At 44.7% G+C, this 4,731-nt stretch overlaps 1 pseudogene; it reads right to left on the bottom strand.

Annotated features, from left to right (window-relative positions):
* Positions 1–3,450: 3,450 nt before the first annotated feature.
* Positions 3,451–4,440, bottom strand: LOC132372465 (WD repeat-containing protein 82-like; annotated as a pseudogene).
* Positions 4,441–4,731: the final 291 nt, after the last annotated feature.

The following is a 4,731-nucleotide window of genomic DNA, read 5'->3' as shown; positions in this document are numbered from 1 at the left end:
TCTTTATGATATTGAGTATTCTAATCTATGAACATGATATCTCTCCATTTATTTTGGTCTTCTTTTTATTCTTTTGGCAATATTGTGTTATTTTCAGTGATAACATTCTGCATGCCTTTTGTTAAATTTATTCCTAAAGGCTTTCTGTTATTTGATGTTACTGTAAATGATATGCTACTTTCAATTTCGATTATTTTATCTTGACATAAAAAAATAAAATTGATTTTTATTTTATTTATTTATTTCCGTTTAAGACAGATAACATGGAAAAAACATTTATATGTTAAGTACAAAAAGGACATAAAATTGTATATACAGTAGAATAACAACTATGTAAACACACCAAAAAATCTATGCACAGAAATGTCTAGAGGAACACTAAACACCAAAAGATTAGCAGTGGTAACATTTGGTTGGCAAACTGATTCTTTTTAAAATTCCCAGATTTTTCTTAATAAGCATTAATTATGATTGCAATGGATTTTTTTCTTAAAAACAAAAAAAAATACCCCACTGGCTGGTGGTTGAGCAGTGCAGTGTCACTGTCGCATATAAATCAGAGGCTTTGGCCCTGACTCTGAGAGCGTGGTGCGCCCCCCACCCCCAGGAGAGCTTAAGCACCTCTGGCTCCCACTGAGGGTGTCTGTCCTTGAAGCCCTGGTGCTCCTCAGCCTCTCTGACCCACAGACTCTTTTCTCCCTTAATTCTGCCTTATTCCCACTACCACATCATCTTTGGTCACTTCCAGCTGCATCTTTCCCTTTCCTTCCCAACTCAGGAGCCAGCTCTACAGCCACAGGTCCCCATAAATAGAAGCAGTGCAGTGCATAATTTCAAAGGACATGGTTGGCCCGCTTTGGACACACAGGAACTCAATACAAATCATTTTCCTGCTGACAGACAAGTCATGCGTGGTGGCTGCTCAGGGTACAGATATGTTAATTACACGGGTTTTCTTGTTAACCTACAGTTCCAAGTACTTTCTCTGAACAGTTATTCCTACCATGAATTTTCTACCCTGGAAAGCCAGGGGTGGGCAATAATAGCTCAGATCACTTGGTTTCTAAAATTCCCTCCACTCTGAGAATGTAGAGCTATACAGTGTGTGGCACCTCAGAAGCTGCAGATTCCAGCCTATATCTGGGAAAGACGTATGCCCCTTGCTTTTAAGGTTAAGGAACAAGCCAAAAAGTAATTGCTAAAAAAGCAAAACAAAGGGCTTCCCTGGTGGCGCAGTGGTTGAGAATCTGCCTGCCAATGCAGGGGACATGGGTTCGAGCCCTGGTCTGGGAAGATCCCACATGCCGCGGAGCAACTGGGCCCGTGAGCCACCACTACTGAGCCTGTGTGTCTAGAGCCTGTGCTCTGCAACAAGAGAGGCCACGATAGTGAGAGGCCCGCACACCGCGATGAAGAGTGGTCCCTGCTTGCCGCAACTAGAGAAAGCCCTAGCACAGAAACGAAGACCCAACACAGCCAAAAATAAAAATAAATAAATTAATAAATTAATTAAAAAAAAAAAGTCTGCTGGCCCCTGAATCAAGTCCCTCACACTAAGGTATTACAGTTTAATAAAAAAAAAAAAAAAAAAAAAAAAAAAAAAGCAAAACAAAACAGTAATTGCTAGCAATTCACAGCCTATTCCTGCGGCTGAACAGAGGCAGTAATGGCTTGCTTTCCCCACTAGCAGCTAGGTACTCTTGGGCAAGTCAAACATAACCTTGTTGAGCCTGTTTCTGGATCTGCAGGGAATGTGTTACTCGCTTAGACATTTGGGAACTTAGTGAAATAACATGCCACTTGTCCTGCTCTTAGAAGGCCATGCAGGGGAAAAGGCAATGAGCTACCTGCAGCTCATCTCAACCCCAATCAGGAATCCTCCCTCTCCCAAGAGAAGGCAAGGAAAAGAAGTAAGAAAGCAGACATACCAGGTAAACAGGAGTGACCTATAATTGTCAAAGAAACCTCAGACAAGCTGAAAATGCTCTGGTTCCAGCATCCTGTCCCAAAATGCTGGGAGCCAGACACAAAAGCCATGCAAAAGTGACTGTCACACACACACAGGTGCAGACAGAGCATCACTGGGCAAAAAGGGGGCTGATACTGCAGAGAAGACCCCAAAGTGTGGCTTGAGGAACGCAAGGGAGTCATTCCAAGACCCTCACTTAGCTGCCTTGGGGACAGGGAACACTCAAAAGCTTTGCTTTTGTTCAGTCTCCCAAAGGGAAAAAGGTAATAGGGAAGACTAACACTTGTGGCAAACACTATTAGCAAGGATGCAGTCTTTCTCCTGGGGCATAGGACTCCATCTCCTTCAGCTGAACTCTGATACTTTTAAAATATATATATATATACACACACACACATGCATACATATATGTATATATGTATGCACACACACATATATGTATATATGTATGCACATACACGATATATTTAAATGAAGGTGTACACACACTGTGCTAAAATACAAACAACAGAAATCCCAAGTCATATATAAAAAGGCTAAATATAACATATAACACAAGCCTAGAGCCAGCTCTTGGTTGGGAGCTGGGGAAGGGGTGGTATCATCTGGAGACTATGTACACAACTTGTGGTGGGCAGGGAAGGCATCAGTATAGACTCACTCCACATACTGGCCCACAGGAAAGCTCATATACCAAAATAGATGTCCACCTTGCTTTTGTATACAACCAAACTTGGCAGGCACCCAGAAGGACTGTGGGTTTGTTTTGATGACAGGGCACCACATCAAGCTGCTGTTAAACCTCCCAGCCCTAGGAATTCACCTGCTACCCCTCCTCCCTCCCTTTCAGACTCTTGGCCCTTTTTCCCACCCTACACCCAGAGCCTGAGGCACACCCAGATCACCCACCCTCACATGACTAAATGCAAGGCTTCCTGGCAAGCAAGGTCCTTCTGTTATCTGTCCCTTTCTGATCCTAAGATATATGGAGACATTTCTGTAAATGTTTGGCACCTAAGTAACATGATGGTTGTGGATAATGCCACAAGGACACAGGGAGATCCAGTAACAAGACATGCAGGATGAGGGCAAGGGGCACTGAGCTGCCCTAGCATCTCAAAACCAGAACTGCGGCTTCCTATGCATTTATCGGGGTGGGAGAAGGGATGTGCAGAATTAATTTCACCGACTCCTCAACAGCAAATACATTCAAAATGGAAGGTGTCTTGAGGACCCCACTATACCCTAATCACGAGTCTGGTCACTCCTCTGGAGGAGCTCGGTGCAGTGACAGCTGGAAAATCTGAGTCCCGATTGAATCTGCTTCACCAAGAGTCCTTTTGAAGAAGCTTGGCAATGTAATTCATTTCTTTTGAGCAAATGTGCAGCACATCCTTGGGAAGGCCATGTGGAAGGATGCTCTCCAGCCCAGTCAAATGATCCAGTCTCACTATTATCTTAGTTCCCTCTAAGTTTTTTTTCCTACTGGCCACCCTCACTGTACAGAAAACAGGCAAGCACCATGCAGGTCAGTCATCGATGGTGGGCAACCAGAAGGCCATGTTGGAACAAGCACTGGCAAAAGTCATGAACTTGGGGTTGACCTACAGACAGGTGATGGGGCCTGTGTGTTTGCCATCCAACATCGCTACGTTTATACCACTCTCTCCATTCCAGACATGGATCTTGCCATCCTCTGTACCAATCATAATAAACTGCGAGTCTGGAGTAAAGGAGGCCTCCAGTGTGACGGCTTTGCTGCTGGCATAACCCCCAAACGTATGCATCACCACTCACTTGAATGCATCGATCAGATGGATGAAGCTGCCATTGGTAGAGATGAGGATGAGTTTGCCTTCACTGCTGAACTTAACTCCCGTCCACTCGCAAGTCCGATCATACTGTGTCTTAAATGTCGCAAATGGCCCCTTATCGAAAGAGCGAAGATCATAAAGTTTGACCATTTCAGAATTGACACCTGCAGTAAAAATTAATCCTTCTGGATCAAAAGAACAAACTGGTTTGCCCTGTAGATGCATGAGACCCTGGCAGTTAGGGGACTGGAGATCCCAGAGCCGAATGGTCTTATGAAGAGACCCAGAAATGAAAGTGTCATCCACGGGTGACATGGACAAGGCCACCACCCTTTTTCTATGTCCAGGAAAGTATCTGATGTATTTGTTGTCATGAAAGGACAGGCAACGGATAGTATCACCTGTTTTGTTAGGGCTGTAAACGACTGTGTTTGCTGCATGAGTGTATCTGATGAGGTCCATGCCATATTTCTTACTGTACAGGGTTCTCTTTGGTTTGCCCTCCTGGCAGTCACAGAGCACGATGGAGTCGTCATCGCTGCTCGAGATGACCGTCTCGCCGTTGAGGCTGAAGTCGAAGCTGTTAATCTTGTCCGAGTTCTCGCGGAACACCTTGGCGACATGGAAGTTCCGCAGCACGCTGTCGCTCAGCTTCATGGCGGCGAATGCTGGAGGTGGCGGCGGCTAAAATGGATTTTTATATTTTAACCTTTGTTCTATGACCTTTCTATTTTTTAAAATTAATATTTATTTATTTATGGCTGCACTGGGTCTTAGTTGCAGTGCGTGGGATCTTCATTGCGGTATGTGGGATCTTTCACTGCAGGGTGCAGGGTTCTTCGTTGGGGAGCATGGGCTTCTCTCTAGTTGTGGCACGTGGGCTCTGTAGTTGTGGCTTTTGTGCTCAGTAGTTGTGGTGTGTGGGCTTAGTTGCCCTGCTGGCATGTG

This window comes from Balaenoptera ricei, chromosome 10, assembly GCF_028023285.1.
Source record: "Balaenoptera ricei isolate mBalRic1 chromosome 10, mBalRic1.hap2, whole genome shotgun sequence".
In the NCBI taxonomy this organism is placed as follows: domain Eukaryota; kingdom Metazoa; phylum Chordata; class Mammalia; order Artiodactyla; family Balaenopteridae; genus Balaenoptera; species Balaenoptera ricei.
This window is presented reverse-complemented; position numbering and strand designations above follow the sequence as displayed.